Source organism: Macaca nemestrina, chromosome 13 (assembly GCF_043159975.1).
Source record: "Macaca nemestrina isolate mMacNem1 chromosome 13, mMacNem.hap1, whole genome shotgun sequence".
Classification (NCBI taxonomy): domain Eukaryota; kingdom Metazoa; phylum Chordata; class Mammalia; order Primates; family Cercopithecidae; genus Macaca; species Macaca nemestrina.
The window spans coordinates 39,726,536-39,747,488 of NC_092137.1; the positions used below are offsets into that span (position 1 = coordinate 39,726,536).

General features: G+C 40.7%; 1 protein-coding gene across 4 annotated transcripts in view; it reads left to right on the forward strand.

Moving 5' to 3' along the window:
* LOC105464884 (transmembrane protein 178A) overlaps positions 1–20,953 on the forward strand; it is a 53,497-nt gene that overhangs the window by 13,315 nt on the left and 19,229 nt on the right. The window lies entirely within an intron of this gene.

Here is a 20,953-nt window from a genome sequence, read left to right on the forward strand (position 1 = left end):
TTGGTGAGCTTGGTGCTTCAGTGCTTTCTAGATGCACAGCCTTTGTCCTCACTCTCCTCCCCATCCCCCCACCCCTGGATGATCAGTGCCTCCCAAGAAGAGCTTCATGGAGAGCATTTTTCTGAGCATCTCCCTTCACCCCCACTCCTCAAGCCAGGTTCATTTATAGAATCTGTTCAAGCCAGGCTATGACTTGTTTTAACTTCTTGATTTCTTGGAGGAAAACAACAACAACATATTTCATTTCTATCCTTTGACTGGCAACTGAGTGACCATCATTACAACTTCCCAGTGCATCTATAAATATAACAACTTTGAACAAGAAAATTAGCAAATCACTCCTTGCTATTGCCAGTGTCCTGGTGTGTTGATAGTGGCACGTGTTCAAAATTAGAAAGTAATCAATTCTAATTTGAAGAAAAGCCACTTAACTCATGTCTGTATTGCGCTTTCATTATCTTTGAAATTTCTGTGAAGAATCATCTGCTTTTGAAATGATAAGCTGGAAGACCTGGGGAGGAAGCAGTTGTTTAGCAGTGTATGTTTCTGTGTTTGGAGGAGTGGGATGGAGGGAGAGTATAGGAAGATAGACCCTGGTCATCTCAGCAGGAATGTTCAAATCAAAACCCTTCCAGCAAACCTCAGGTTTCCTATGCCAGGCTCCTCTTGGACCTCTCATTCAACACCAAGAGACCTATTTATTACAGCTTGATGCTTCCTCAGAGCAGGAATTATGAAGCAAGAAAACAATCTGAACTGTTACAGATGGGCTGAGCTAGCAGGATTTTAGCACAGAAGCCTCAGAAGATGGTGTAAAGCCACAAGGTATGTGGGTGGGCATATATTTGGACCACCATATTGCATGCCAACTTGTAGGTTCGACAAGAAAAAAGAAGCAAGCAAGCAAGCAGGCAGGAGAGAAAGGAAAGGAGATAGGAAGCCCAAGAAGGAAGGCAGGAAGGAACAGATGAGCAACTATTTGGTGGATCTTCGGGAAACCGTCTCTATAGATCTTGTTTCCTTAAATATCCATTAGGTACATTTAGCTTTCTAAAATACAATGTTTTGTCTTTCCTTTAACTAAACATATCTGATGGGTTCCTCAATAAGTTAAACATAGAAGAACCAAATAATCCAGCAATTCCACTAGTAGGTATATATCCCCAAAAGGTGAAAACAGATACTCAAGACAAAAACACTGCACATAAATGTTCACAACAGCACTATTTGCAATAGCCAAAATATGGAAACAATCTAAATGTCCATCAACTGATGAATAGATAAGAAAATGTGGTATGTCCATACAATGGAACATTATTCAGTCATAAAAAGGAATGAAATACTGACACATGCTACAACGCTGATGGACCTTAAAAACACTATGCTTGGCCGGGCGCGGTGGCTCAAGCCTGTAATCCCAGCACTTTGGGAGGCCGAGATGGGCGGATCACGAGGTCAGGAGATCGAGACCATCCTGGCTAACATGGTGAAACCCCGTCTCTACTAAGAAATACAAAAAATAGCCGGGCGAGGTGGCAGCGCCTGTAGTCCCAGCTACTCGGGAGGCTGAGGCCGGAGAATGGCGTGAACTCGGGAGGCGGAGCTTGCAGTGAGCTGAGATCCGGCCACTGCACTCCAGCCTGGGTTACAGAGCGAGACTCCGTCTCAAAAAAAAAAAAAAACAAAACAAAACACTATGCTCAGGGAAAGAAGCCAGACACCAAAGGCCATAAGATATTTATTTATGAAATATCCAGACTAGGCAAACCCACAGAGACAGAAAACAGGGAGGGGGATAACAGGAAGTGACTGCTTAATGGGTAAGTGATTTTCTTTTAGGTTTGTGAAAATGTTCTGGAAATAGATATTGGGAGTGATTGCACAATGTACTAAATGTCACTAAATCGTACACTTTAGCTAAGATGTAAACAAAAAAACCCCAAATCTCTGATCATTTCCCACTGCCTACAGCTACAAGTCTGAATTTAGCAGGTCATAAAAAAGCTTTTACCATGTGGTTCCGGCTACCTTTCTGGTTATATACCCAGCTACTTCTGCATGAAATCGAGGATCAAGTCACGTAAGACCATTTTCTAGTCCTTCAACACACCTGCACTTTCGTATCTCTGTGTCATTGTGAATATTCCTTCCTCTGCCTGAATACTATCCTCTCTTGTACATCTGGACAGTGTCTACTCTTCCTTGAAAGCTTAGTGTTATTCTTATTTCCTCTCTGGCTTTCCTTGCCTCTGTCCTCAGCCCCTCTCTCATTCCCTGCAGAATTCATTGCTATATTAACTGGGATGCCACTGTGCTTTATGAATACTTTTATGATAGCTTTTGACATTGTAATGTATGGTTTCCTTGTTAATTTTACATCCTACCTTAATGCCAGGGATGGATACCATCCAGGTTAGTATTGGGCACATGGCGATCTGCCATAGAATGGTGGTTGAAATTTGCCTTAGATTGATTCAAATCACGGTCATATCTGACCCACTCTCTTCTCACCCACTTCAGTGTTTTTGCTGTTGTTGTTCAATTCAAGGACAGGAGAAGTGAGAATTATTCTCTGTTTTCAAAGACTAAGACACTAATTATTAATCCAAAGAAGATAAGGTACTTGATGTTAAAAAAAAAATAGTAATAGTAGTAGATGGGTAAAATGCCAACATTTATTATATGCTTTTATTTTTGAAGTATTCAAAAAAATCAGTGTATAACTAGCAAAGAGTGCATCTTTCTGGAGATTTTCCTCATAAAATGTTCTTAATCCTTAATAGAAGGATTACGTCATTATGTAGGTGTTCTTGTCTCTCTGCTTATCTCCATAGGAAGTCACTACCTTCAAGAAACTCTTCCTTTGTCTCTGTTCTTTCATAGGACCTAGCAGGGCAGTTTTCAGAAGACAGGAACTCAATATATTGGTCATGCTTTGCCAGATTCATTCTATGTATGTCCTTTTTCTGTTTTGGTTCATTAAATGTTCTTTTTCCAGTAAAACGGATGCAACTCCAGTTACATACTTTCCTTGATCAGAAAGTAGAATAGCCGGAATGAGTTGCTGCAAGAAAGACTCTTGGTTGCTGTCCTTCATCAGGCTCTTCACTGAACCATTCTGCTGCTGTGTCAGACTTGCTACTAGGGGGGTTCCCGTATGCTGAAAAAAGCCTGGAGAATCATGTGGGGTGCGAGGGTGCTCTTCAGGCTCCTCAAGCAGAGGTGGCTCTTCAAGAGACCGGTGGTTTTCCTGGCATTCTGAAGCGATCTTCCTCCTAACAAGTTTATTTTGCAGTTTACTGAGGTGACAGGAGACTGGAGATTTGGGGCGTGTTCTTCACTCTGCTCTTAACTAGCTATGTGACCTTGGGCAAGTGACCTTACCTCTTCAGATCTTGATTTTCTCATATGTAAATATGGAGGTTGGATGAGTGTAATCTGTGTGGTCTCTTGTAGCTTTAACCAGCTGTAATTATAAGATGCCTGGAAAACAGCAGCTTAATTAACTCAGCAAAGTGTCAGGATGGGAAAAGGTCAGTTCTCTCTAGAAGTGGGTAAGCATTAGGACAGCCCAAGTTTAAGGGCCTTTTTCTGTTTTCAAATTGTTCACTCACAGAGCTTTTCTTTGCTCTTTTGAATGTGACATGCTTTCTTAATGCTAGTTTTCTTTTTCATTTCCTGAGGGATTCAAAGGAGAAACTGGAACTTTTCTTTCGCTCCAGGAATTCTGTTCTGTTGGAGCAACATTTACCGTTTGGTTAGAAGGACTCAACTGTGTAATTTATAATTTTTTTCTTAGATGATTTCATAGGGAATTGATAAGTTATACCTGGTGTCAGAAACTGGAATTAGAGTTCATAGTAGAAAATGCAAAAAGTGCATACCCTTTAGAAAATTGCTTAGTATAGTTTAAATTTTGCCTTAATTGCTCATTTTAAATTTCTTCGAAGAAGTTTTGAAAAGATTTTGATGAAAGAAAAAAAAAAACATGTTTTTGTTGTTGTTGCAATAGGAAAAACATTCTAGGTTTATTCCTTCTTTGCTTCATGAGAGTATTTAATACTCATAATTCATGTGAAGGCAAAGAGAAGTCTATAATTGTGCTTCATTTTATTCAAAAGTTTTAGGTAGTGCTTTTTGAATTTAATAATTCTGTGTTAAATACCTGGAAGTTGTATTTAATCGCTTTAATTTAATTTATATTATGAATCTTGATTATTCATTTCAATTTCTTCCTTTTTTTCCTTGAATGTTATTTCTAGGTAGCTTGCCACATATTGCAATTGGGATAATAGTTAATTTTATCCAAAGCCCTATTCAAGAAATTTGAACACGACATGACTTTCTGTGACCCCCAGTTTCCTCCTTTATACTGAGGAAAGGACATATCTAGGTAAACCTCTGCAGTGATACATGGCAATGATTATAATGGTAGACCTGCTACTCAACCTCTGATGCTTAATAGGACCTGTTTTTGCTTAAATCCTTCCACACAAAGCAGACACTGGGTAGACACGCCAAGAGATCTGTGGCATCTCCATCGGGGTCATGCTGGTCCTTATTGAGAGAGCCACAGTGTGAATTCCAGAAGACAGAATGTATATGATCTAAGGTATTGAGCATACTGCCCCATGTCTGCCCTGTCATAAGCATTCTGGTCATTTGGAAGACTTAAAAGATTAAGAGGAGAAAAATGAAAATGTGTGATATAGCTTTATAGAACTGTACTGGACAGTGATGGGAAAGAGGGGGAGAGAGACACCTCCATGAACGAGGGCCATTACATATTGGTCTTCGATGTGGTGTCTGATTTGAAAATATATTTCTTAGAATTGTTTTTTATTCTGTTGGGATTTTTGCTTGTTTGTTTCATTCTACTAACAGTCACACTAGGGAAGAGTGTTACAAAATCCCTGGGAGATTATGAACTAGAAAACTGAAATTACTCTGTAGCAGCCATATGATGAGTACATTAGTCAAGGAATGAAAGAAAAAGCACCTTAAATTTACACAGCAACTTTCTCTCACCTAACTCAGAGCAGTTTTTACAAAGAGAGAAAGGAGCTATGTTTCCTAACTAAGCGTATATGATAGGGAGAATAACATTGGAACTGCTGGTAGTTATCACTTGTCTGCAGTGGAGATGGTGTTCCTGTGCTCCAGTGGGGGAGGATTAGGAACCCTGAGAACCAGGAGCTGTAGGGCTGGCCTTGGCTCTTCCTGCTCCCTGTGGGATGTGGGCAAGTCATTTCAACTTCTGTGGACCTCAGTTTCTCATTTTAAAAGCAAAGGGTCAGACTTCATGCTTTCTAACAGTTTACCTTATTATTACATTTTATGACTTATTTGGAGCATCAGGATGCACAGAATGAGCTTTCCAAATAGCTAAAACCTACCTCTCTGTGCATCCAAACTTGTGTTTATCTAGCTGGATAAATATATTCATTCAGTGCATTATACACGTCTGCCTTCTAAAATGGAAAGTGCTAATTTTAACTTTTGCTTAATGACTCAAGGTTATCAGTGTGAACTATGATGTAATGCTTAGGTTCCCTTAGGGAATGCAGAGGTTTGTAGAACTATTTACCTTAAAACTAAAAGATGCAGTTTACTACTTTTTTTTTTTTTTTTTTAAAGATTGTGGTTGTTTTGATTTTTTAAAATGCTGATTGTCTTGCTAAATATCATATCCTTCTGCTTCTGTTGTCTGCCTCTGGCTGTCCCTTTGAATATTCCACTTTGCTGCTTCTGCTGGGCCAGGAACAGGGGGCCATAGATGAAGCAAGTAGATATTAGGTCTGAAATTAGGGCAAATATTTCCCAGGTGAGGTTTCAGGAGGTACTCCTGCTGGTGAAGACTTGGGACTTTATTGCCACTGCCTGGGGCCTTTGAGGTATTTTTCTGTGTTCTAATCAGTGACTCTTAGTAAGTAGAGTATCAAGGTATATGGCATTTCCTATTTAGAGAATGATGTAAATTTTGTGACTCTCCTTCCTAGAGGAGAAAATGAGGATGAAAGCAGGGCAAGAATTACATAGCCAAGGGATCTCAAGAGGGCTCAGAAATATAAAGGGGTCACAGGGTCTGTGAAAGTGTCCAGATGACTGACAGGTGTGAGCAGATCTCATCTGTGGGGCATCCCACACAATTCTCCTGTTCACAGCCTGGGTTTGCCAGCCAGTCTCTAACATGACAGCCCGTTACCACCTCCTCAACATAAAGCAGATACAGGGGGGATGGTAGTGGCAAAGGCTGAATTAGGACCCATGGATGCAGAACTTCTAGTTAATTGTTATTCTATTGATCTTCAGGACTACTTGCAGTAGATTAAGAAAATTTAAATTGGTTATTCATTTTCTCTGTATTTACAGGCAAATGCCGCTTTATTAGCTTGCAAAATACGGTCTCGTCCATTTCAGCATAAATCTGGACACTGACTAATTTGCACTTGTTTAATCTGCAAGGCTGGCAATTTTGGGAAGCCTCCTACCTCCTCCATCGCCCCTCCCCATAGTCTCACCTCACCCATCCAGCAAAGCTAAGAATGTTATTTTAGGCTATGGAAGCCATGTTAAAAATACCACTGGGTTTCTCTAAGCTTCTCTGAAGTTTTAAAAGAAATAAATAAAAATAAGGCCAGTCTCACATGGGGCTCTCCTTCGCTGCATTTTCTGGGCACCCACGGAAGAGAAGTAACATGCCCTGCCATCGGATCTGGTGCTGTTTCGGGACACAGCTTCCCTGTCCAGGATGTGGACAGGAGCTTATCCCAGGCAGGATGGAGCCTGGAGAGTCTAATATATGCAGCTGTAATTTCACCTAAGATTGGGTTTTTGTAGTTCCTAAAAGTGAAAGGGAAGTGTGGGAAAAGCCATGAGGTGATCAGCAATTAGGGAAATAGGGCTGTATGCCACCTATTTTGGCACGGGAGTTAAGTATGCCACAATCGTGTACCACATGCATTAGCTTTTCCCTTCCTTTTAACACAATCAGTATGGATGAGGATAAGCACAGTGTGGAAGCGACTTCTGCTTTCTTCCCTTCTAATACCAGCCCCCTCCTGACTTCTAGAAAAATACTGACGTACTTGAGATCAGGCGTCTGGAATTACAGTTCCGGTAGCAGTGGATGCTGCCTTATTTATTGAAGGCTTTGGATTGACTTCTTTATTGATTTGGGCTGATAATCATGCAGTCTGTTGGGCTGTTCCTAATTATTTTGGTTATCTTAATTATTGAATTGTGTATGATCTGTTCTGTTCAAGTAACTTTTCAGCAAAAATAATTGAACCAGCTGAAGAGTGCATGCATCTACCTAGTTCTGATCTGCTTCTGCCTCTAGCCCTTTGTGTCACGTTAAATGAATCATTTTGCTTCCATGTTTTTTATTTCCCCCTCTGTGAACATAGAATGATATTTATCTTGTGGTTTAAGATTTAGGGTCGCTAAATATCAGGTGCTATCAAAGTGTAAATTATTGCTGACTTCATGTAGTTTAAATCTTTTTTTCTGATTATGAACTTTTATATATACATGCTTATTGTGGTAAATGCAGAAAACTGTAAAGAAGGAAACAAATCATCTGTTATCCTGCCAGTTAGTTATATAAACCTGTTAAAAGATTTGTTTTCATTCAGTCTTTATGCTAATGTATATACAAACGTATTATTTGAGATATTGTGAGATATACTGCCTTGTATCCAGCATTAAGCCAGATAATTTTCCAGTTTTGATCATTTTTAATATCTGCATAGTAGTTTAATGTGTGGATGCATAGCCACCTATTCCCATATCTCCTCATATCCCTTTTTTACCCAACTGACAGAACCATCTATCTAAAATAAACTCGATCATATCACCTGCTTGCTTAAATCCTTCTGCAGCTCCCGATAACTTACTGGATGGAGCCTTGTCGCGTGGGGGAGGGAGCTCTTCCCGCCTGGTCCCTGCCGACCTTTCCTCTTAGCTCTTCATTTCTCATCACTCTCCCTCTCATGCTTTTTGCTCCAGCAATACTGAACCTTCTGTCGGTTCCTATGAACAATCCTGTCCCCTACACCTTCGCTTTTGCTGTTCCTCTGTCTGGAACAGTGCCACCCACACATGCCCCTGGACCCGGCTGACTCTGACACAGGAAGGATTCTCCAACCTCCTCTCACTGGAGCCTTTTTCTCTTGGCAGTTTTGTACTGGCCTGTTTATATTTCCATCCCTTATATTACTACCAGACCCTCTAATCTGTTCTTCATGCAGGGGCCAGAGTAAAATGCTTTTTGCTTGTTTAAAGAAATCAATTCTGATCATGCCTTTTCCTAGTTTATAATCTCTTGTGACTTCCATTGGGGTTCCCAATAGAGAGCAAGTCTCGGCCCAGCCTTCGTTCTCTCCATGGTCTAGCCGCCTCCTTCCTTTCTAGCAACTTCTTCCATGATGCCCCCTTACTCTCCGCAGCCCAGGCCTGCAGGTCTTCCTGTTCAGGAGTGAGCTGCTCTCTCACCACAAAGCCCTGTGCATGCTCTTCCTTCTGCCCTAAAGGAACATCTTGCTTATCCTGGGGATGTCAACCCTCTTCCTATTACAGCTCAGGCACCCTGTTCCATGATTTCGGAACACTCAGTACGTCTCCTTTATGTCACAGTTGTCATTTGACATCTCTTTGTGCTAGTCTTTCAATACTGCCCCTGTCCTTCTCTCGACTCTAAGCTCTGTGAGGGTAGGGCTTTTGTTTGTTTTCATTCATTTCATAGATAGGATTGAACTGAGGGAAAATTATAGGGTCTAATAGGTGAGGCTCTTCAGTAAATTGGGCTAGATAAGACTAATTAAGTTAGATGTGACCAAGTAAGGTAAAGGCAGGACGCATAGATTAAAGGTGATCACGCATAAGAAGTGCCTGGCCTCTTGTACTACTTGGAATTCCGATGAGATAAATATTGTCAGCCCCATATTACACATTAAGACTCAGAGACTTACTCTGCTGCAGGTAGAAAGCTAGTTAATGGGTAGTAGGACCATGATTATTAAGCCAAACTCCAGGATGGGGAGGCTGTGCAGACTGAAGAACATGCCAGGCCATGTGTGAGGAAGTGACAGCCTCCTGGTCTACAGTCTGAAGAGCTTGTTTGTTTGTGTGTCTCAGGAAATGGTTGGCTCACTGTCGGTCTGAAACCAGTCAGGCTGTGAAGTGGGGCATCCAGAAGCAGGGAGAGCTGAAGCTGATTTCACCCCTGCACATTCGTGCCTTGGTGATTAGTGGTCTTCTCTGAGACCTTTTGCATTGCCCTACACACGTGGGGGCAGCTACTAGCCAGGGTGCCAGTCCTCAGAGAGCACTCTACTGAGCCCAGAGCAGGAAGTCACCAGGTGCTCAGACTTTGGAAAATTCATGTACTTCTGAGCCCTGCAGGGAAACAGAGGTGGGCTTGCTACTCCTAGCCCAGGGCTCTGTAGTTACCCCTGAGGAGTGGGGAGGACGTGGGGATGCCCTAGAATAGTGGCTTTCCAGCCCCAGGCTTGGAATATCAAACAAAGGCACAACAGAGGTGTTCTGGTAAAAGGGAATAATCCATAAAGGATGTTGCTAGACAGTTTTTAAAAATGTCTTCAGAATTCTCTTAAATTAGGTTTTTCTTTTAATTACCTACTTATCCTTCAGAAACTTGGAACAGTCCCATTTCTTATCAACATATTCCTTGTCAATTATGCACAGGCACCGGCTTATGGTGCCGAGGGTGATGCTTAAGTACAAGGCAGCTGGAATGTTTTCCCCTTGGGTTGAGGGGAGTGATAGGAATGCTGATGTGCTGCAGCTCTGGGCTGCGGATGGTGGCTGGTGGCAGAGGGGAGAGTCTGAGTGCGGTAGGCAGTAACGCCTGGGGGCAGGATGGGGAGCAGGTGAGCGGGCAGAGCTGTGAATGACAGAGTGAGTGGGGGCTGGGTGGTAACCTCTGATTTTTGTGTTCCTCTAAACTCCTATCCACTGGTTCTTAGCAGTGAATTCCCAAATAGCTGATAGAAGGGATGCTTAGCAAAACTGCCTAATGGCACTTTTTCTCCTCCTGCCTGGTTGGCTATGTCATCATGCTGCTTGACATAAAATTAAGGCTGGAAACGTTTTGGGGGCCTGAGATGTAAGCCTAAAATATGGCAGAGTATATTTGCACGCATGCGTGTGTGTGTGTGGGTATGTGTGTGTTTGTATTATGAGATGCAGTGAGAAGGGTAGTAAGGTACAGGTCTGGACTGTTTGCAAGTTATCTCACCCTCTCCTTGTCCTGCAGCCAGGAAGTCTGTGTGTCCTTGTCGGGATTAGATGTGATAAGGATGGGTGGTAAACAGAAAGAGGATCATACCTCCCCTTCATGCTGTCATCGGAACTGGACCAGATGTCTATTTGTATTTTAGGGTCAAGCACCTGATAGTTATTCGGAGTGTTTGAACTATGTGGGGTGGGTGGGTACATTCAGGTAGGAGGAAGTATAAAGAATTCAGTTTAGAAGGCACAACTGTGGGGATGGGCCCCCTTTCCCCACTCAGAGAGAGATTTCTGTCTGGAGATGTCAGTTCCACTTGGTCAAGAGGAGGTTTTCCCTTCCCATCCTCATCAGGTATTGAACCCCTAACTCCCATCCCTGATCTGGGGCTCATGCATGTCTAGGGTTCTGAGGTTACAGAGAGCTGGAGTCCCTTCCCTTCATGCCCCCACTTTCCTGCACCTTTTTCTTGCTTCCTGGTCACTCCTGTGCCCCTTTTTGGGGTTTTCCTCAGCTCCAGTCAGGTGTTCAGGCACCTGAAAACCAAGCAGGGAAAGGAGCTTTTCTATGCAGAGCTTGATACAGGAGTTTCCTTGAGTCTGTTTCTGCTTCAGTGTGGGTAGAAGGCAGCCTCAAGGTATCAGTGTGAAAACAAAGGGGATGGAAATGTACAGATTGATATGAGAAAGCAATGCCATGTGTCAACACAGGCCTGCCTGCTCTATCCCTGTTCACTTGAAAGGGTTAACTGGGCATGATCAGATGTAGTCATAGTGATTCTTATCTGACAAAGTCTGTTTAGATATCTAAGAACTGATTTTGGAGGCAGGTGCAAATTCAATCCCATCTATGTCACTTGTTAGCTGTGGGACTGTAGGCAGATTATTTAACTTCTCTCAGCCTCAATTTCCTCTGTAAAACAGAGGTAACAATAGAACCTATTAGATGAGGGAAATGTGAGTAAGGCTCTCAGCACAGAACCTGACATATAGTACAGTTTTAGTAAGTTAATATCAGTCCTGTTTAATTATGTGGCCTTTGGCAGGCCATTTAAGCGCTCTATGCCTTGTTTTCCTTATTTGTAAAAGAGAAGAATGTCTGCCTTAGGTAACTAACAAGGATGTATGAGGATGCACTTTGAACAAAGCATAACACGCTATATAATCAATAAAAGCAAGATTATCATTTTCCTAGAACTACACTAAAGCAATTCTGGTGGTCTCAAAAGTGTGCTTATCTGGCTACAGACTTAGGTCGTGATTTAGAGATGCCTGTGGAGCTGTTGGAGGAACCAGACACATGGGAAATAGTGATAAAAGCTGCTAAAGACAGAGGGCCCTGCCCTGGCTGTCACTTCCTGCTGCTGCCACTAATGGTTTTGGGATTTGGCTTCTTCCTATCATGAGGTTCTTGCCACTGGAAGGTGGTGAGTGCCATCCTCAGCTCTTGTTGGAGCATCTAATTGAAAACACATCTAATTTGTACACTTTATTGCCCCTTTCATTCTTTAACTCTGGTACTTACCATGCTATCTAACTGTAAGAGGGTGTGCTGAAAAAGTAAAAGGAAATGCAATTCAGACTTTTCAGTTTTGCTTTATCATTGTTTAACCTTGATTATTGCTTAGACAAAGCTGAAAATATTGTTCATAATCAGTTCAGTATTTTTTTGAAATTGATTTCAATAATCTATAAAAATTCAGAAATACAACTTTATCAATTAACAAGCCAGCTATAGAACAGATTCTCTCTGCAGATCCTGAAGTCCAGCTTGAAAGGGGCTCCTAGTTTCTATTTATCTTGATTTGTATCTATAACATATCCCATCATAAATCCAGCAGCCCATCTGGTGAAGGGGACATGAGAACATTCTTCATGGTAGCAAATATGTTTAATTTTTTTCACACTCTGAGCAGAGCTATTGCCCTTGTCTATATTTTTATAAATTAGCTGTACCAAATGCCACTTTCCTATTCACCGTATACAGTAGTGATTAGTCAATTCAGCTTGATCCAGAGTTCATTTTCATAAAGGAAACAAACTTTTGAAAGCGTAGCTCAATATGAAGGATTCTATCAAGACACCTGGAAGGGACCAACAGTGTATTGTTTTTAAGGATAATTTGCTCTGGAACACTGCCAACCCATGCTAAAATGTGCAGCCTTTCTCCAGTAAGTTGCTCTTTTCTGAGTATTTGGGAAATGGCTAAAGCCGTTAATGTTTATGGATCATCATGTGGCAAGTAGGAGATTTCTTCCTCCCCTTCTCCCTCCCCATTTCAGAGTTCTAGTTTAGTTTCATTTTGTTAGGTTTTAGTTTTTATGGCACCGTACTCTAGACTCAGAAAGTATATCTTCTGTCTAAAAGGCATGGGCTAAATAAATGTTTTTTGAATGAATGAGTGAAAGAAAGAGTAAATAAAAGGATTGACTTTTGAATGCAAAAGGTAATGATTGACATGGAAACAGAATGGTGGTTGCTAGGAGCTGGAGAGGAGCCAATAAGGAGTTTTTGTTTAATGGGTACAGAGTTTTTGTTTTCAAGATGAAAAGAGCTCTGGAGCTGGATGGTGGTGATGGGTGCACCACAATATGAATGTATTTAATCCACAGAACTGTACACTTAAAATTGGTTAAGAAACAGTGATGTCAGCAAATGAAAGTATAGGAGGTTCCAACCCTCAAAGTCACACAAAAACATTGATTTTGACAATTATCCATGGTAAGAATACCCCTGTGGTAACTCAGGAGTCCAATGGAGAGATTCTAGAACCCCATTTGAGACCAAAAAATCTGAGAATAGAAGCCTTGAAGAGGATCATAAGAACAGTCTCACTTTACCTATGTCACGCCTTTCTCAAGGTGGCACAGCTCAATGCCAAGAGAGTCCACCTTGGTCTATGATTTATCCAGTGGGGTAAAGAGGGAGTGTAGTGACTATCTGATTTCCACAGCCTCACAGGACGTTGTCCAAGATGCTCATTTCTGCCTTGCCCCACTCCTAGATCACTAGGGGGATTGGCATGTTTGAATAGTCCAGGGGAAGCTAGGAGCAGGGAAAAGAGGCAGGAGCTCACAAAAACCATTGCATAGATCTCAACATATGGCCATAGAGCCTATTAACTGCCTGTGAACTCCACCAAGGGGCCCACCCATGAACCCCATGGGATGCCTCACCTGCAGTCATGTGCCCCCACAACTGGCTGTCATGTGCCCCCGCAAAAGATGGTGTACACAAGCTTCTGAGATGGTGTGTACATGCTGTTTCAGACAGCACGTGAATATCAGCACCTAGCTCAACTCTGGGATGCAGAGAAGGTGTACAAATGTGAACACTACAGGACACTGCCCTGGGGAAAATAAAGGGCAGTGCCCTGAAGTGTTGATTAAGCAAAGGCCAGTGCCCTAAAGTGGAATTGAGAGAAGGCCAACAATACTAAGATGCCCCCCACTGCCTGCAAGAGGGGACGAAAGAAGTGGGGCAGGTGTGTCCATAGATATGAACATCATTCTCTCCCTATACCAGTCAGTAAAGACAGGAGGAGGAGACTGCTTCTTCAAATGTGAAAATAGCAACACAAGCCTTCAAGGAAAATGAAGCATCAAGGAAACTTAACACTAATAAAGGAAAAAAATAAAGTCCCAGTAGTTGGCCCCAAAGAGGTGAATATCTATGAATTGCCTGATAGAGAATTCAAAATAGTTGTCTTAAAGAAGTTCGGTAAACTACAAGAGAACAGAGACAACTAAATGAAATCAGTAATACAATACTGAACAAAATGGTAAGTTCAGTAGAGATAAAAATCATACAAAGAACCAAACAGAAATTCTGAAGCTGAAGATACAGTGGCTAAACTGAAAATTCTATAGAGAGCCTCAATAGCAGACTCAAACAGAAGAAAGAATTGGTGAACTTGAAAACAGATCAATTGAAGTGATTCAGTAAGAGGGAGAAACAAACAAAAGAATGAAAAAGTGAAGACTGTATCTGTGACATATGGGACAGTATCAGACAAAATTCCAGAAGGAGCAAAGAAAGAAGAAAGGGACAGAAATCTTATTTAAAGAAATAGTGACAGAAAACTTCCCAAATCTGAGGAGGGCAGTGAACATCCAGATCCACAATGCTCAAAGAACCCTTAATAGGCTGAACATCAAGAGATCTTCACTGAGACATATCATAATCTAACTGTTGAAAGTCAAAGACAAAGAGAATTTTGAAAGCAGCAAAAGGGAATCAACTCATTACATACAAGGGAATCCTTATAAGACTACCAATGGATTTCTTAGTGGACTCCTGCAGGCCAGGAAAGCATGGGGCAATATATTCAAAGTGCTGAAAGAAAAAAAAATCTGGCAACTAAGAATACTTTTTAGAGTGCCTGTTGTTAAAACAAAACAAAACAAAACAAAACTGTTGGCAAGCATATGGAGAAAAGAGAACCCTGGTACACTGTTAGTGGGAATATAAATTGGTACAACCATTATAGAAAACAATATGGAGGTTCCTTAAAAAATTAAAAATAAAACTAACATATGACCTGGCAATCCCACTTCTGGGTATTTATCCAAGGGGATTAAAATCAGGATCTCGAATAAATGTCTACACTCCCATATTCCTTACAGCATTATTCACAGTAGTCAAATATTCACAATAGCCAAGAAGCAACCTAAAGGTCCATCTACAGATGAAAGGATAAAGAAAATGTTTAGTATATCTATATAAATATTTTATATATGTATACATAAAAAATTTCCTTTATCCATTCTTCTGTAGATAGACCTTTAGGTTGCTTCTTGGCTAAAGCATATATACATATATAATGGAATATTATTTATGTTGCCTCTTGGCTAAAAAGTATATACATATATATATATGTATATAATAGAATATTATTCAGCCTTAAAAAGAAGGAAATGCTGTCATATGTGACATGAATGAACCTGGAAGACATGCTAAGTGAAATTAGCCAGTTACAGAAAGACAAATACTACATGATCTCACTTATATGTGGAATCTAAAATATTCAGACTTATAAAAGCAGAGAATAGAATGGTGGTTACCAGAGGGTAGAATGGTGATAACCAGGGGCAGGGGGAATGGGAAGATAGATGTTGGTCAAGGAGTACAAAGTTTTGGCTATGCAAGATGCATAGATTCTGGAGATTTATTTACAGCATGGTGGATAGATAACAATATTGTATTATAGACTTGAAATTTGCTAAGAGGGTGCAACTTAAGGGTTCTCACTACACACACCCACAAAGGGTAACTATGTGGTGTGATGGATATATTAATTAGCTTGATTGTGGTGATTATTTCACAGTATATACAGGTATTAAATCATCAAGTTTTATACCTTAAATATATACAATAAAAATGGTTAAGATGGTAGATTTTATGTTATATGTATTTTACCACAATAAGAAAAATTGGAGAAAAAAAGACAGTGATTGATAGTTGGCCACTTTTTTTTTTCTCCTAAATGCTGGAGATGAGGATGAAATTACAAGTACTATAGTCCCTAGGTCACACTTTACTGGTCCTGCCTGTAAAGGGGGAGGGGAGAGGGACTAGATGGACACTAACAGTTATTAAGCATCAATTATGGGCTAGGCACTGTGTTAGGACAGTTTATATGTATTATCTCATTTGATCCTAGTGACAATAATATGAGATTGTGTGACCACTCTATTACTTTTATTACTACTATGTTACTTTTTATTATAGATACAATATAATAACTACATTAAAGGACATTTAAAAATTAATTCAGCAAGTCCGTGGTCAGTCTAACCCAATGACAGATTCCGCTTTTGCACAAGATCATGCCTTTTTGAACACTATTATTTCTGGTTTACTCCTCAGCCACCTTTTTTTTTTAACTTCTGTGATGATGTTTACTGTCTCTAAAATGGGTTGAATCTGTCTGACTTGTCATTGGACTCTCCCTCTTTGGCCCCTACAGATCATGTGTTTGCAGTTCAAGGAACTCACCTGAGTCTTGCCTTTAAGTCTTGCCTGGATTTGTTCAGATAAATAAAGTAGCAATAATAATAATAATAATAATAGTTAAAGCTAACACTAATATTATTATATTATTATTTCATTTAATCCTCCTTTGAGACAGATGAACTGTCATTGTCTACGTATTGGTGCTCAGAGAGGTTAAGTAGCTTGCAGGGGCTCACAGATAGTGAATAGTGAAGCCAAAATGCAAATCCAGCCTGTCTTGCTCCAGAGAGAATATAGAGTGAACACAGATAAAATTTCTTAGTTACCAAGAAGTTGAGTCTCCATTAATAATAAGAAACAATTATGGCAGAACCAGATATAGTATATAGTAGACAGAGGATTGAAAAAAAGAATAACCTCTCACCTTTCAGGCCCTTTCTGTATCAAACATGCTTGCTCCCAATTGCTTTTACTTTGGTTGGAGTCTTACTCATTTTCATCTGGTAACCTCCCTTCTCTAGGATGGAAGCCACATGAGACTATTGAGCATTTGAAATAATGCTTGTCTGAAAAGAGATGTGCTATAAGTAGGAAATATCAGATTTAAATTTGGAAGACTTAATATGAAAAAAGTATATAAAATATCTCATTAGCAACTTTCAAAGTATTGATTGCATGTTAAATTTAAAAATATTAAAATTAATCTCACCAATTTTTAAATATGACCATTAGAACATTTAAAATTCTTACGACTTGCATTATATTTCTACCAGACAGAGCTGCTTAGATTTACTAATTAGTATCTTTCTCCTTTCAGTTCTGTAGACTTGATGAAAGGTTTGTCCTCAAGAACTTTGCCTTTGGGACTGGGTTAGCCATTTGAGGCTCTAAAAGTCAGTGTTAAGCTCCTAAACTTACTGTATTTAGTTTATTTATTTTAACAAGTTTAACTGTTTATACCCAATACAGGAGGTGATAAGGAAAGCATTTTCTTTTGTCTGCTTTAGCCCCTGCTTTGCTCTGAAATTAAATCTCTGACCAGAACATGGTTGCTACCCTGTCTTATGACCCCACGATTGATTTTTCTTTTCAAACTGAGATGTGTGCTGGGGAAATAATTCTTTATTTTTCTGCTCAAGGGCCAGCTGAAGAATTCCAAGTTGCCTTTGAAATGTTTAGGAAATGGTATAGCCTGTTATTAACTCTCTCTGCTAGAGAACCTTAAGCATTAGTTATGCTGCTATTGTTATCAACTGTTTCAGACATCTCTCTTAAATGATGTATATCCAGAAGAAGTCACAGCCTCCCTGCTTAAGAAACTTGGGACATTAATGAAGAGGCAGACTTTCTGATCTATTAGGCAGTGACAAAGACTGAGTAATCAAGAGTGAGATGGTGAGGCTCAGTCTCTAACGTCAACATACAGCCAGCAAAGAGAGTGAGCTATGTGGTCTGCAGTATTTGGGGATGGCTTTTCGAAGGCAGTGAGCCTGGAGGGATGAGTGGTTTTTGGACTGCTCTAAAGTTAGTGATATAGGCTAGGATGGTCACAGAGATGGGCATGATATTGCCAGGGGACAATTTGGGGAGGGAGGGATGTAGCCCCTGGGAACAGTCACAGGTAAGTGTAAGTGAAGTTGGAGGTGGGGATAGATGATAGGGGTCTAGAGTCTGAATCTGACTCAGGAGGAACCTACTTGTATGTTCCTGGACAGAGTCAGACAATGAAAACCCCAGTCTTATGTTCTGAGGGATTGTGTGTGATTTTCGCATCTTCTGTTTGTCAGTATGGAAGTTGACACAATGGCAAAGCATTAAAACATTTAAATAAACAATTATATAGTACTTATGTGTATCAGACACTTTATTTTAAAATAAATAGATACTTTTAAAACAAATACATAATTATATCATAGCAAGTGAAACTGTTTCTTGCTTATAGTAATCAATTTAAAGCCACATATTAAGTTAATGATACTGTAAAAGGCAGGTAGATGTAACAAACATCTTAAAGGTTTTCTTTTTTCTTTTTTTTTTTTTGAGATGGAGTCTCGCTTTGTCATCACCCAGGCTGGAGTGCAGTGGCGCGATCTCGGCTCATTGCAAGCTCCGCCTCCCAGGTTCATGCCATTCTCCTGCCTCAGCCTCCGAGGAGCTGGGACTACAGGCGCGCACCACCACACACGGCTAATGTTTTGTAGCGCACCACCACACACGGCTAATGTTTTGTATTTTCAGTAGAGACGGGGTTTCACCGTGTTAGCCAGGATGGTCTCGATCTCCTGACCTCGTGATCCGCCCGCCTCGGCCTCCCAAAGTGCTGGGATTACAGGTGTGAGCCACCGCGCCTGGCTAAAGGTTTTCATATTGCATTTTACTGATGGACAACTGAGACTCCAGAGGCCCCAAAACTTCATACAGCAGATTTATCTAGCAGTGGCATGCAGGGTAGGTTGAGGGTTGAGCAAGGAGTTCAGTTAGCAAATTCTTCAGGAGTGAGGTGATGGGAGTCTTGTTCTGAAGCGGCGAGAATGGAGAGGAAACACGAGAGCTGTTGGTCGGGCCATTGTTCAGGAAGCTGTTGCTGCCTGTCTGGTTATTTCTCTGTACATTTGGGTTAATCTCTGATGACCATTTAAGGTGCAGACTCCTGGTGTGTGGCAGTGGTTCTGTATGTCAAATTGGGCGGGTGCCATGAGAGAACTCATAATCCAAGGCTGACATTATCCAGTGCTTACAGTGGGCCACACGTCCTATGCTAAGTCCTGAATTACCTCTTTCATTCCTCACCGTAACTCAGTGAGGTGTCTGCCATTATTTCCCCTCTTTTACAGACGAGGGAACCAAGGCTCAGCGAGCTTCAGTAATTTGCCACAAGTCACACAACTAGGACTCAAACCCAAGTCTGTCTGACTGCAAGGTCTTTAACCATCATGTATACTGCCTGCCTCATTATTGATTGATAGTAATGACTGTTTATAGCATCTTTCATGTTTCTCCCTCATTTAACCTTGAGTAGGGGTTTCTCTGACTTAGCTTGGAACTCAGGATTGGAAACTACAGAAATTCACCAGGCAAATCTCCATTTCTAACCCCCAGTGCAACATACTTATATATGTTATTCTATGGTTTATATCATCATTAAAGTGGCTCTACTTGGCCCTTTAAGAAGCTAATTAATCACTAAATATAAACCACAACTTGTTCTTTTCAATCCTCTGCATGTTTCTTCCCCCCATTGTGTGATGCCATCTGGTGCTATGAGCTCATGCTTTTTGTGTTCCTTTTCAGAGAGCCAGATTCATTGCTCTCTAAACCCAGAGAGCCAGTTAATTTCAAAGTTTGCATGTATGACTTTGAAAAAATTGGAATCTAATGCCTCCTTGTGGATTTTAACAGTATAAATTATTCCTTAACACTGCATGGAACTTCCATCTTTACCACCATCTATGTATATGTGTATGCTTGTCTTTTTATCAAAAAGACCTAATTTGTTTTTGGTTGCTTGATTTGTTCTGTCAAGCAACTACAGGTCTTTTCCTGTAAGATTTTTGTGGTTTCATTTTGTCAATTTAATGTGTGTGCTGTAGGGAGGCAAACCTTAATAATACTGCTTTCCTCTTCAAATCTATCTGACTTTCTGCTACGACAGTGGAACAAGTGTTTAAGAACAAGGACATAAAACAGCTAATGGCAGGTCTCTGACACTGCTGCTGAGCTGTCTTTCATTCCCACTTTCTCTTCTAATTCTGCCTGAAGTCTCTAATCATCTTCCAAGGGAGTGGAACACCTGGACCATAGAACATTTTCTTGCAAACTCAGCTGTGGAGCTCTGGGCTCGCTACCAGACCCCCACTCTTTGGAGTCCTTGAGTACTGCTTGTTACTGTCAGCCCAGACCTCATCATTTTCCCTACCCTCTTTCTCTTCTCATTTCAGAATTCTTGGCACTTTAAATTTAGCCTGAGAGCCCCATGGAGAAGGAAAGGCGATTTGGTGATGTGTGCACTACTTACCTCATTCCTGGCACATGCAGAGGAAGCAGGAGAACCCTGGGCCAGCTGCCACCTCCTTCCTGTTACTCTTCTTGCCCACTGGGATCCTGCCCATTACAAGCAAGGAGCAGAGGAGGAGATGGGTCTTGAGTATATTTGCAGTGATTTAAAAGGGACCACACGTTTCCCTGGCACAGAAGCTGTTCTAAGGCCAGCTCCTGTGAGTCTGAGAAAATAGTTTCTCCCCAGTTCACACCCTCTCTCCAGCATTTAAGCAGCTTCTGTGAGAGGCAGGTAGGATGAAGCCACTGAGTCAGCCATGTAGCCAATCCAATCTCCTTCAATTAAGAATCAACTTTGTTTCCAAAAGAGCATATGTTGGTGCTAAATTGGAAAGATTGTTTTTTATTTCAAATTGACAGTACATCTAGTAACTCTAGCTTAACTGTCCACAAAATTAAGATGCATGTCTAGAAAACTAAGGACTGCTAACTTTTCTGAGTAGTAGTATTTAATATATAAAGTTTGGGTAACAGCATTTATGTTAAAGCTTGGTTACAACTGAGTAATAGCCTCAGGCTAGTTACTTAACTCTGAGCTTCAGATTTTTTTACTCATTTAGTGTGGTTAATAATACCTTTTATATTTAGCTCAGAAGGTTGTTGATGAGTAGCAAATGCATTGTGTCAAATACTTTTTCTGCGTCTTTGAGATGATCAGGTGGTTTCTGACCTTTATTCTGTTGATATGGTA